The sequence below is a fragment of the Aegilops tauschii genome, chromosome 2 (assembly GCF_002575655.3).
Source record: "Aegilops tauschii subsp. strangulata cultivar AL8/78 chromosome 2, Aet v6.0, whole genome shotgun sequence".
Taxonomy (NCBI): domain Eukaryota; kingdom Viridiplantae; phylum Streptophyta; class Magnoliopsida; order Poales; family Poaceae; genus Aegilops; species Aegilops tauschii.
Genome location: NC_053036.3, coordinates 63,186,280 through 63,200,433, shown reverse-complemented (window position 1 = coordinate 63,200,433; position 14,154 = coordinate 63,186,280). Strand labels below are relative to the sequence as shown.

General features: G+C 49.9%; 1 pseudogene; it reads left to right on the top strand.

The window, feature by feature from the left end:
• Positions 1-7,353: 7,353 nt before the first annotated feature.
• On the top strand, positions 7,354-13,871 carry LOC141040739 (uncharacterized; annotated as a pseudogene).
• The last annotated feature ends 283 nt before the right edge of the window (positions 13,872-14,154 follow it).

The following is a 14,154-nucleotide window of genomic DNA, read 5'->3' as shown; positions in this document are numbered from 1 at the left end:
ATGTGTGCATGAACAATTGCATCATTTATCGGGACGAGCACACGGAGTCTACGATATGTCCGGTGTGCGGCGTCACTCGATACAAGAAGAGTAAGAAAGCTCCTCGAAAAGTGGTGTGGTACTTTCCGATCACTCCTCGTCTGCAGCGGTATTTCACGGACCCTAAGGTAGCAAAGCTCCTGCGTTGGCATGCGGATAGGGAGGAGAAGAAGCGAGAAGATGACGCAAATGATCCTGAGATAAATAAAGAAGACAAGATGCTGAGTCACCCTAAGGATGGGAGCCAGTGGCAAGCGTTGAACTTCGAACACCCAGAATTTGGGAACAATCCAAGGAACATCGTTCTGGGCGCGAGCACCGATGGAGTCAATCCGTTTGGCAGCCAGAGAAGCACACATAGCACCTGCCTTGTGTTTGTGTGGATGTACAACCTTCCCCCCTAGTTGTGCATGAAGAGAAAGTACATTCACATGAGTATGCTAATTGAAGGGCCGAAACAACCAGGGAACGACATCAATTTGTATCTGGGGCTGCTGGAAGAGGAGCTAGACACGCTGTGGAAAACGCCAGCCAATACGTGGGACGCCGCAGAGAAAGAATATTTCCCTATGAGAGCCGCACTGCTCACGACGGTGCACGACTATCTCGGTTTCGGATATCTCGCGGTGCAGGTGGCCCACGGATTTTCTGGATGCGTCAGGTGCATGGATGACACAACGTATCGCCAGCTAGATAGAGATCCCTGGTCTTTGAAAACCGTGTTCATGGGACATCGAAGGTGGCTTCGCGACGATGACCCGTGGAGGAAACGCAAGGATCTGTTCGATGGTGAAACCGAACCCCGAAGACGCCCGCGTACGAGGAGCGGTGAGGAAATAGACGAGCTATTGAAAAATTGGAAAGATTGCCCACTGCCGGGAAAGAAGCAAAAGGCGCCAGAGCCGGGAAAGAAGCGAAAGGCGCCAGAGCCACTGCTGAAGGTATGGAAAACGAGGTCTGTTTTCTGGGACTTGCCGTACTGGAAGATCCACCATGTGCCTCACAGCCTTGATGTCATGCATATCACGAAGAACGTGTGCGAGAGTCTGCTTGGTACCCTGCTCAACATGCCAGAGAGGACCAAAGATGGGCCGAAAGCAAGGGCAGACTTGAAATCAATGGGCATCAGGGAGGAGCTTCACGCTAATGATGATGAGGCGAAGCAGGACACGGAAAGTCGCCGCAAAGGCAAAAAGGCCAAGAAGACCGGAAATGACTTCCCTCCCGCGTGCTTCACTCTAAGTCAGGAGGAGATCGATCAGTTTTTCACCTGCCTCGTAGGAGTAAAACTTCCTTACGGTTACGCGGGGAAGATAAGCAGATACCTAGACTCAGTGAAGCAGAAGTTCAGCGGGATAAAGTCTCACGACTGTCATGTGCTGATGACGCAGATACTTCCAGTTGCAATTCGTGGGATCATGGACGCGCACGTCCATGAAATGCTATTTGGCCTATGCAACTTTGTCGACGTCATCTCTCAGAAGTCGGTTGGCGTGAGGCAACTCAGAAGGCTACAGGAAGAGATCGTGGTGATACTATGCGAGCTTGAGATGTACTTCCCTCCCGCATTCTTCGACGTTATGGTGCATCTGCTGGTCCATATTGTGGAGGATATCATCCAACTCAGGCCGACGTTCCTGCACAGCATGATGACGTTCGAAAGGATGAATGGTGTCATCAAAGGATACGTTCGCAACATGTCACGTCCAGAGGGAAGCATAGCCAGGGGCTTTCTGACCGAAGAGTGCATCTCCTACTGCACGAATTATCTAGGCATCGAGAACCCCGTTGGTCTGCCCGTCAACAGGCACCTCGGCAGGCTCGCTGGATGGGGTCACCGTGAGGGTCGCCGCGAAATGCATGTCGACTTCGATGGTCGACTCGCCGACTTTGAAAGAGCAAACCTAGTCGCGCTACAACACATAGACGTGGTCGATCCTTGGGTGGTAGAGCACAAAACGTTTATTGAGAAGACGTACAATGACCGAGGCCAATAGAGGATGGACGGAGATATAATCAAAGAGCACAACTCATGTTTCACGCGTTGGTTCATGTAGAAGCTTCTGTCGTACCCTTTACATGAGGATTCTTCCGCGGAAGAACAACTCATATTCGCCTTGTCACAGGGCGCCGAGCACAACCTGATGACGTATGAGGCGTACGTCAACGGCTACACATTCTACACCGAGGACAAGGACATGAAGAGCGATGGTTATCAGAACTCCGGGGTAATGATGGAATCCTACACCGGTAACGACAAGGACAGATACTACGGAAGGATCGAGGGGATCTGGGAGCTGAGCTACGCTGGAGAGAAGGTCCCGATGTTCCGTGTCAGATGGGCCAAGAGCGTCCTAAAAGAAGACCGGTATTTCACCACCATGGTTATACCCGAAGCCAAATCCAAGACCATAGGCGCGAACGTCACCGCGAAAAATGAGCCATGGGTACTAGCTTCCCAAGTGGACCAATGCTTCTTCATTACCGACCCATCAAAGCCCAGTCGTGTTGTCGTGAGGAGAGGCAAAAGGAAGATCATCAGAATGGATGGAGTCGCAAATGAGCAAGACTTCGACAAGTACGGCGACCCGAAGATGGAACATGACGACGACGATGAAGTATCAGCATACACCACAAGAAGAAGCAGGACCACCCTACCTAAAGGACGTCCGTTCAAGAGAAGAACTCCATTTACGAAAAATAAGGGCAAGAAGATTGTGAACAGATAGCTAGCTAAGATCGATTGTATTTAAATTGTAGCCTTCATTTCTCGATTGTATTTCATGGGCACTTTTTGAACTCATGAATGTTTTTAAATTTCATGGACACTCGATCTCGCACCATCTCCCCCGCTCCACTAGCCGCCGCCGCCGACCCCCCGCACCCTCCCCCACTGCACCGCCGCCGACGACCCACCGCACCCTCCCCCGCTCCACCGGCCGCCGCCGACCCCCGGCCCGCACCCTCCCCCCTCCACCGTCGACGACGACCCACCTCACCCTCCCCCGCTCCACCGGCCGTCGCCGACGACCCCCCGCACCCTCCCCGGCCCGCTCCACCGTCACAAATGAATGCAACTAAATTTGCAAAAAAAGCAAATTTGATTATGTTTTCAAATAACAAATTTGATGATATTTTTTTAAAAATCATTATTCTTTTTATAAAAAAATATTACTGTTATGATTTAAACAAGTTGAACATATTTAAACACAAATAAATATCAAACAGCATTTTAAATGCATAAAAACAAAAATTGGGGAGCCTGGGAATCGAACCCAGGACCTCCTAGTGTGTGTGCTGCGTGCTGACCAGTCGGGCTAGTGGGCGTATTCTGATGGAGATATGGTTAGGTGGGATATAACCTGACCAGTCGGGCTAGTAAGTAAAACCAAATTCTAATGGCGCACCAGGGGGTGGTGCGCCATTAGAATTGACGTACTTATGGCGCACCAGGGGGAGGTGCGCCATTAGAATCGACGTACTTGTTCCCCTCGCACTGTGGCCTCCCTCCCTCCCTCACCAGATCCCCCACTCGACCCCAACCGTACGCCGCCGCCCCCTTGCTCCGCCCCCTCCGTCCGCCGCGCCTGTACGCCGTCCGCCGCTGTGGTCTTGTGCTGCCTCAACGCCGCCGCCCCGACCCCCGCGGGACTCCACCCCCGCCGCCCCCGCGCCCCCCGAACGGGATCGGCCGAGCGCGCGCCGCCCGCTCCTGTCCTCTCCTCCTCCCTCCGACGAGTGAGGGCCTCCTCCGGCCCCTGCAGCAGCCGGCGAGCGCGGCCCCGACGCGCCCATCCCGCCTGCCCCTGCCGTCCTCCGTCACCGCCCCCTGCTCTCCTTCGACCGCGGCGAGCGAGGACCCGGACGAGCTCGGACCCCGACCGCGACCCCTTCGCCGACCCCGACCCCGACCCCTCCGGCGACCAGGTACCTCTCCTCCTTCCTCCTTCCTCTGTGCTACTGCTATGAACTAATGGAAGTGTCATGTGAACTCTAGAGCTCTGTCACCATCATTCAACACTCTGCTTGCTTGCATGATACTCCTATGTGCTACTGCGGTGGCTGCTTTGTAATTACTAGTGCAGTGCTGCTGTTTAACCAACCTGACTGATCCTCCAACATTCATCTTACTTACTCACGCGCAGCTTACTGAACAAGTGCAAGCGCTGCAGAGGGACAAGGAGATACTCAAGACCAACCTGAACAAAGCAGAGGAGGAGGTACGATACATACCGAACCTCTCTTGTCCTTGCAACTGCAAACATGTTCTGCACCTGTGACTTTTATCACCTTCTCAGTGAATGTCAATAGATTTGTGCGAAACTAACGTGGTTCTGACGGTTAGAAGTTTCTTGCGTGTTTCCATTGAAGGTTAAGTTGCTGTTTGAGGAGAACAGAGCCCTCGACGAAGCAAACAAGAGGCTGCTGTGCTTGCTGGAGAAGGAGCAGAAGCATCGGTCCGAAAGAAAGCACTCCGCCAGTAAGTCCACCAAGGTAAAAAGCACCAACCAGCCAACCATAAAGCTCACACAAGTGTGTACTACTGAATTAATTTAATTTAGTACACGCACACACACAGGCAGTAGAACTTTTAGTTGAAACCATGAATTACCCTGTGCTGTTGAAGATGAGTAGTTGTAGGAAGATGATGCCCTAATGGAAGTGACATGAGTATTTGGCCTGCCCATCATGTTTGTTGGTTGTTCGCTGTCATGTTGTTATTACTTCCATTAGGGCATCTGTTGGTTCATTAATCTTAAGCCCATTATTCCATGGAATAGCTGAACTATAATACTATTATTCATTTATGATAGTTTGTGAGATACAGAAATAGATAAATTTAAGTTTGTAATGGCTAACAGCCAGACATGTGAATCTGTTCTTGATACTCCTTTTCCCTTTTCTTAGAATCATCATATAGAAATTTTTTTGCTCAAGTTCTTCAGTACATCATATAATATAGAGAAGTGCAGATCAAGTGGTGCAATCATATACATCTGGCCACTTATTTGCTCCAATGTCACAAACTTGAGCTGCTAGCATAAAAAGTGTTGCAGGCGACAAACAGTGAGGAGCTACTGTCAAAAACTTGAGCTACTGTAAAAAAAATTAGTTATGGCATCTAGAATTATGTCAGTTTTGTTTTGTAACTAGAAGACCAAAGTGTTAGGAATTCTGTCCAAACTGTAGTTTTCAATATTCTGTCCAAACTTAAAACTGTTAAAAAGACCATGTGTTTTTTGGTCAAAATCTGCATGTAAAACTGAAATAATCAGTCATAAAGAATATCCTCAAGACCATGTGTTTCTTGGATTTCTGTAATGATGATGGAACATTATAAAGCATTGTACTCCAGTGTGTATGAAGGATACAAAAAATTTAGCAACTTCTCTGATTTTATAAAGTTGTTCTTATATGGGTGAAACTTCACTTGTTTTTAGGCTAGTGCAGGGTGTTGCTTTATTGTGATGCCTCTGAATTACTTGTGACATGAGTATTTGGCCTTCCCATCATGTTTTGTCTCCGACCATTGTGTCGTGATGAATTTGCAGGCACCCCGAGAGGCCCTTGAGTTTGCTGGAATGTCGATTAACTTCCGTTCCGGCAAATTCGGGTACTCCATATGTCCTATTTTCAGCAAAGGTCATGCTGAAATTTTCCGTGAATTTTAGCATGACTTTGCTAAAAATAGGACATATGGGGTACTTGCGACTAATGCATGGGCCGGGGTATCTTAGTACTTAGTTAAGTACGATCAACTCCCCCGCCATTCTTGCTGCATTAAACCATAGGTGGCAATAGAGCCAAGTGATTATGCCCAACTTAGAATTCTCCTTAGCATCGATAAACCCTAGATGATAAACCAAACATAGGTGGCAGTAGAGCCAAGTGATTAGTGCCAAGTGATTAGGCCCAACCTAGGGTGCCTCGGCATCGATAAACCCTAAATGATGAAAACTTAACTTAGCATTTAGGGTGCCTCGGCGTCGACAAACCCTAAATGATGAAACCTTGGCTTCTATAGGGTGCCTCGGTGTCGATGAGAACCTAAATGATGTACGCTTAGGCTTTTAGGGTGCCTCGGCGTCGACAAACCCTAAATGATAAAAGCTTAGCTTTTAGGATGCCTCGGTGTCAACAAACCCTAAATGATGAGACCATGATCTTGTTCCTTGACAATAACCAACTTTTTGACCAAACTTTTTTCCTATTTAGAGCGAAACATGGCCCACAACGATGAGGCCGGCGGTTCGGGTAGCAAGCAATTCTGGGAGCTGTCCCAGGAGATGGAGGAAGAACCTCACCGCTATGAGGATGTCGCGGAAGACACTACCGATCCTGACTACACAACCCCTAGTGGCGTCGGGGATGACACCACTGATGGTGCCGCCGAGGATGCCATCACTGATGATGGCGGCGCATGCACAGATGGCAGCCAACCGAAGAGGCAACGGAAGGACCGGCGCCCGAATGTGCTCGGCACCGTCAAGGAGGAATTTACTGAAGTGAACTCCGATGGGCATCCAACGGCGCCCAAACATGTAGTCAAGGGGTACTCGGTTTAGCTCGGGTGCATTCTCCGGAGCACCGTCTCGATCAACACCGAGAACCTAAGGCATAAGGACCGAGGGAATTTGCGCTGCCTCCTCTTCACAAAGCTGCACGAACGATACAAGTTCCCCGATGAGTTTGCAAACACACGCCTCTCAGGGAATAAAGTGAACAGTGCCGCCCTCACGAGGATGAGCACGACCCTGTCTACATGGAGAAGCACGGTGAAGGCAATGATTGAAAAAGGTGATAGTTATGAGAAGATCAAGGCGAAATATCCTTTGATGAGCGAAGATGACTACAAGGAGTTCAAGATCAAGTGCGAGAGCAGCGCAACCTCCGAATCAAGTCAGTGGGGGAAAGAAATGCGGCAGTTGAACTTAGGGGTCCACCAACTCGGTCCCGGCGGTTACAGAGTGGCGGAGCCTATATGGGACAAGGAGGACGCGGAGCGTGCCGAGCAAGGCCTACCGCCCCGCTTCGAGAAATTCCCTGACAAGCAGACCAGGAACTTTGTCAGGGCCCGGTACAAGGAGGACCCGGTAACAAAGGAGCTTACCACGGATCCGAAGACCAGGGCGCTTGAGCTTGTTCTGGTAAGGAATACACCCCCGCATAATTAGCTCCATACGGTTGCATTATAATTAATGAAGCGAAATTTCTAAATGGTTCACATTCCTTCCGCAGGAGGCTGAAAGCAGTAGTGCGGGGTCATCTCAGAGCTCCCCTTTTGACACCCCTTTAAATAGGGCGTTGAACGTAATGAAAAACAAGGATAAGCTCAGTAAGCCGTCGTCAGCTGGTCTTGTGGCCGGCAAAGGCTTGTCCACAAAATGATCGTCATACTATACTGCTGGTGGGCGAAAGGAGAAAAAGACCAGCTCGAAAAGCCAGTCGCGCGAGGTTCAAGAACTCAAGGCACAAGTGGCGCGGATTCCGGAGATTGTCCAAGAGCAAGTGCAACAACAACTGGGAACGACGCTCACCGCCATTGTGCCTACCTTGATTCAGGGGCTGACGACGTGGATTGCGGGCGGCCAACAGGGGCCTCCCCCGGTTCCCAGCTTCACGGCCAGCAACTCACACAACGCGCAGGCGTCGCCATTGGTGTCTCCGGCGGAGGCGGTATTCGTGTCTCCGGCGCCGGCACGGGCATTGGAGCTTAATGCACCTGGGTGTACGCCGGCCGGCACCTCCCCAGCAAGCGGCCCCTCCGTCAGTTGCACGCGCACGCCCGCCGTTGGCGGTGCCTCGACATTAGCCGAGCTCGACGGCATCACGGTAACTAAGCCTCTCGGCCGATGACTTCATCTCCTTGCCTTTGACTGGGCATCCCTGACGCCCTACATGTTTTCGCAGGGCGCCACCGATGTTCCTTGCCCTCTCCCGCACTTCGTGGGCGGCGAGTTGGTCGATGTCGCCAAGGGCAGAATCGTTTTACCGGGCAACCGCATGTTCCACGGTAATCCGATGCCACCCACCTTGTATAGGGTTGAACTGGTTCGGGTGCTGCCAGGCTGCGACGAGTTGTTACCTCCGATTCGACCCGCTGGGGCCGACGAAGATGATGGGATGACCCTCAGCGCCTGTGTAAGCTTGCCCCTGCTTTGGCCGAAGAGCCAGATTCGTTTGGGGGCGGGGGACACCACCCCACAGACAAGACAGCCAGTCGTGCCAGCGCCAAGCCATGGCAAGAACGCCGCAACGCTACCGGACATGCCGGACATCCCTATGGCACAGGATCCGAACATGCATATGGCACAGGATCCGGACGACGATGACAACAACGACGGTACATTTACCAACGTCGATAAGTACTTTGCCGAACATGGGTACGGTGATGAGTTCTGCGGGCCTCCTTCTCAAGAACCCAACCCTCAAAAAGACTACCACGATCTAGCTGGTATGGCGGAGAAACCCAATTGCAACAGGCGTCATCTGGCGTTCAGTTCTCAGGAGGCGCCTCCAGCTGCCGCCTTCACCGAGCCTCAGATAGCTGAGGTGCCAAATATTATCAGCCCCAACACGCTCAAGAAGGCGGTCTGTGAGCAAAACTCGATCCCATTATAGCAGATCAAGAAGAAGGGACGGAACGAAAGACTAACAAGGGCGCCAGTGCGAGCCAGCCGGCACCGAGTACGATCCGTGCTCAGGACGGGCCACCTTCACCTAAGGATATCTCGAGGAGGGTGCATGTGGCGGGTAGGCCGATGCTACCGACAAATAAGTTCAATGCTGCAACCGGTGCTATGCGGAGTCTGCATGATAGTGTTCTTTCTTTGGAGAAGCGGCGTCTCAGAGAGAATGATGTGGCATACCCGGTTTTCGTGGCCAAGGTGCCAGAGGGCAAGGGCTTTGTGGATAGCGCCGTCGGGGGTACGATCGTCCTGCGATTTGATGACATCTTTGCTATGCTTAACCTTCATCCGCTGCACTACACCTTCGTTCGGCTGTTTTCGCTGAGTATGGAGATGCGGATCATTAGAGACAAGACCCCGGACATTGTGATAGTCGACCCCTTCTACATGCGTGCCAAGATCTTGGGCAGCGCTGGGGACCGGCAAGTCGCGAGTTCACACCTCAAAGGCGTCATTCTAGCAAACCCAGATAAGGATAACTTCCTCGTGACTTACTTTCCCGAGTAAGTCATCTCCTAACCGCCCCGTAACATATGATTTCTTAGATTTTGATCGTTCTTTTTTTTCTAACATTCCATGTTCTGTGCAGTGACACACATTGCACACTCATCCTCTTAAGCCCGAAATATTCCATGGCCACGTATCTCGACCCGGACCGTGACTCCAAGATAGACTACACAAATATCAAGAAAGTTTTTGATGATACTCTCCCCGGCTACGCCGCATCTGGAGGCACCTTTAAGAGGCCAGTTCGTAGGTACGCCAGGCACGTGTTCACCCACAATACGACGTTCCCCTGCGTCAAGCAGCCGCCTGGCAGTCAGAAGGATGCCTACTACGCCCTCCATCACATGCGGGCGATCGTGCGGGACCATAATCACCTTCTGCTACCAAATAATCTCAAAGATTGGGCCGCAAGCTTGGCGGCAATCCAGGACGCGGACATCCGACAAGAATTCTTTCGCATCCAGTCGGAGTTTGCAGAAATCATCCATCAAGATGTCCTTCGTACCTCGGGGCAGTTCTACCTCAAATTTCAACCGTCCAACAGCGAGATAGACACAACGCTACAAATGCAGGATGACAACGCCCGCGACTTCATGACCATCATGACAAACGGCGGCTTCATCCACGCTCCGGTCCCATGAGTCGAGTCGAAAGTTGTGATGCTATGTGTAGTTCTGAAACATTCATTAGCTCATGTTGTAATTAAACTTTTGTGAACTTGTATGTCTCTTTGGTTTGGACAGTCGTTCAACTTAGATGTAATCGATGCTATTTGTTAGTAGGACCATGAATCGTGCTATTAATGTCTTGCTTTTCTCTTCCGATCCTTTTGTTGCCTACTTATATATTGCTTATGTATTGTCTGTTGTTTGGCTAGTGGATAGAGATGCCGTCGTATGTCGTGTACAAGGGTAAGGTTCCCGGAGTCTACGACGACTGGGAGGAGTGTCGGAGACAGGTTCATCGTTTTAGCGGTAACAGTTACAAAGGGTACACCACTAGGGCGGAGGCGGAATCTAGATACGCGCGCTATCTAGCGGGAGATAGGAGGGAGCGTTGGAGGAACCGGATGAAGACCAGTTTCATCGCGATGATGCTCATCGTGATGACCGCAGCTCTCTTCTATGTGATGGTAGTTTAGATGATCGATATCGACTTGTAATGTGAAGACAAACTCGCTAATTGCGGTCTCGAGACTTGTAATGTTCTATCTTCGTTCGGTCAATTGAATTCGGAGACTAATATGATGAATTGTATTCGGAGACTAATCTTCTATTTTATTCGATGAATCTGCTGTTGCTGTGTCCTGCTGCTTATTTTCTGTCCAATAATATATTTTGTAATCTGTGCAAAAATCAGAAAAGAAAAAAATAATAATCCCTAATATACATACTAATGGCGCATCCCGGCAATGTGTGCCATTAGTATGACAAAGGATACAAATGGTGCATCTCAGAGCAGTGCGCCATTAGTATGCCAGAGGGTACTAATGGCGCATCACCCAGCAGTGCGCCATTAGTATGCCGAAGGATACTAATGGCGCATCGCACCGTAGTGCGCCATTAGTATGGCAAAGCACATGGGTATATATGGCACCCTGGGAGGCATAATAATGGCGCACCCTGGCCTATACTAATGGTGCACTGCCCGGTGCGCCATTAGAGTACCAGATACTAATGGCGCACCAGCGGTGCGCCATTAGTAAAAATTACTAGTGGCGTGATGCTAGTGGCGCACCAGTAGTGCGCCATTAGTAGGCAAAACCAGTGCGCCACTAGTAAGCCTTTTTCTAGTAGTGTCGGTCCGGGCCGCTTCATCTCACAATACCGCTGAACCAAAATATGACATGCTGGTAAGCAGTATGACTTATATCGCCCACAACTCACTTGTGTTCTACTCGTGCATATAACATCAACGCATAAAACCTGGCTCGGATGCCACTGTTGGGGAACGTAGTAATTTCAAAAAATTTCCTACGCACACGCAAGATCATGGTGATGCATAGCAACGAGAGGGGAGAGTGTTGTCCACGTACCCTCGTAGACCGAAAGCGGAAGCGTTAACACAACGCGGTTGATGTAGTCGTACGTCTTCACGATCCGACCGATCAAGTACCGAACGTACGGCACATCCGGGTTCAGCACACGTTCAGCTCGATGACGGCCCTCGAACTCCGATCCAGCCGAGTGTTGAGGGAGAGTTTCGTCAGCACGACGGCGTGATGACGATGATGATGTTCTACCGACGCAGGGCTTCGCCTAGGCACCGCTACGATATTATCGAGGTGTAATATGGTGGAGGGGGCACCACATACGGCTAAGAGATCAATAGATCAATTGTTGTGTCTATGGGCTGCCCCCTGCCCCCGTATATAAAGGAGCAAGGGGGGAGGCCGCCGGCCTAGGAGGAGGGCGCGCCAAGCGGGGAGTCCTACTCCCATCGGGAGTAGGACTCCTCCTTTCCTTGTTGGAGTAGGAAAAGGGAAGGGAGAAGGAGAAAGAAGGAAGGGGGCGCCCCCACCTCCCTAGTCCAATTCGGACTAGTCCATGGGGAGGGGTGCGGCCACCCTTTGGGGCCTTTCTCTCCATTCCCGTATGGCCCATCAAGGCCCAATACGAATTCCCGTAACTCTCCCGTACTCCGAAAAATACCCGAATCACTCGGAACCTTTCCGATGTCCGAATATAGTTGTCCAATATATCGATCTTTACGTCTCGACCATTTCGAGTCTCCTCGTCAAGTCCCTATTCTCATCCGGGACTCCGAACTCCTTCGGTACATCAAAACATATAAAATCATAATATAACTGTCATCGTAACGTTAAGCGTGCGGACCCTACGGGTTCGAGAACTTTGTAGACATGACCGAGACACCTCTCCGGTCAATAACCAATAGCGGAACCTGGATGCTCATATTGGCTCCCACATATTCTACGAAGATCTTTATCGGTCAAACCGCATAACAACATACGTTGTTCCCTTTGTCATCGTTATGTTACTTGCCCGAGATTCGATCGTCGGTATCTCAATACCTAGTTCAATCTCGTTAGCGGCAAGTCTCTTTACTCGTTCCGGAATACATCATCCCGCAACTAACTCATTAGTTACAATGCTTGCAAGACTTATAGTGATGTGCATTACCGAGTGGGCCCAGAGATACCTCTCCGACAATCGGAGTGACAAATCCTAATCTCGAAATACGCCAACCCAACAAGTACCGTTGGAGACACCTGTAGAGCACCTTTATAATCACCCAGTTACGTTGTGACGTTTGGTAGCACACAAAGTGTTCCTCCGGTAAACGGGAGTTGCATAATCTCATAGTCATAGGAACATGTATAAGTCATGAAGAAAGCAACAGCAACAAGCTAAACAATCGAGTGCTAAGCTAACGGAATGGGTCAAGTCAATCACATCATTCTCCTAATGATGTGATCTCGTTAATCAAATGTCAACCCATGTCAATGGCTAGGAAACTTAACCATCTTTGATCAACGAGCTAGTCAAGTAGAGGCATACTAGTGACACTCTGTTTGTCTATGTATTCACACATGTATTATGTTTCCGGTTAATACAATTCTAGCATGAATAATAAACATTTATCATGATATAAGGAAATAAATAATAACTTTATTATTGCCTCTAGGGCATATTTCTTTCAGTTTCGTGGCTCTCCCTGATGTTTCGAGGGTATAAGAGTATATATAGGCAAAAGAAGTACATCGGTGGAGCTACGAGGGGCCCACGAGGGTGGGGGCGCGCCTACCCCTCCTGGGCGTGCCCTCCTGCCTCGTGGCCTCCTCATGGAGTTTCAGACTTCAACTCCTAGTCTCCTGGTTTGCTTTCGGTCCAAGAAAGATCCTCGCGAAGGTTTCGTTCCGTTTGGATTCCGTTTGGTATTCCTTTCTATAAAACTCTAAAATAGGCAAAAAAATAGAAACTGGCACTGGGCCTTCGGTTAATAGGTTAGTCCCAAAAATATTATAAAAGAGCATATTAAAGCCCATTAAACATCCAAAACAGATAATATAATAGCATGGAACAATCAAAAATTATAGATACGTTGGAGACGTATCAACAGTACAAAAGAAAAAGAAAAGTAAACAGAAAAGAAAAGGAAAATAATAAAAGAAAAATAAAACTAAAAACTAGAAAAGGAAAATGATAAAAATAGAATAAAAAGTGGAACAGTTAGCAGTAGCGCTGGGTCGTGAATCAGTGCTATAGCTAAGTTAGTTATAGCGCTGGGTCCTAAACAAGCGCTACTACTATGTGCCACTAGCAGTTAGCTATAGCGCTGGATCCTAGACCAGCGCTACAACTATTTTGAGTTAACCACCGCGCAGGCTCAAATTTTGCCAAGTCCCACCCTTTTCCCCACTCTCCCCACTTCCCCCACTCTGTCGCCGCCGCCATCGCCCTGCCCGCCCTCGCGCCATCCGTCACCCTCGACCGCCAGCCGTCGCCCCTGGGCGCCGTCGACCTCGTCGTGCCCTCGACCTCATCGGCGTCTCCCCTGCCCGCCCTCGACCACAGCGCCGCCCCCGCCTCTCCCCTGCCCGCGCGCCCTCGACCTCGCCTCCGCCGTCCGCCGCCCTCGACCGCCGTCGCCCGAGCCCGAGCTCCCTCGCCGTAAGCCTCTCCTCTCCCCTGCCCTCCTCTCCCTCTCCTCTCCCCTGCCCTCCTCTCTCTCTGTTTAGGGCAAATTTAGCAAATTTTAGGGCAAGTTAGCAAATTTAGCAACAAAATTTAGCAAAGTTATCAACTTTTTTTAGCAAATTAGGGCAGTAGCTGATTAGCAATTTCTTTTGTTTTTTAGCAAGTTAGCAAAAATTAGGTATAAAAACAGTAGCAAAAAAAATAAAAAAACAATAGCAAAGTTTAAAAAATAGTAGCAATTTAAAATAAAATAGTAGCAA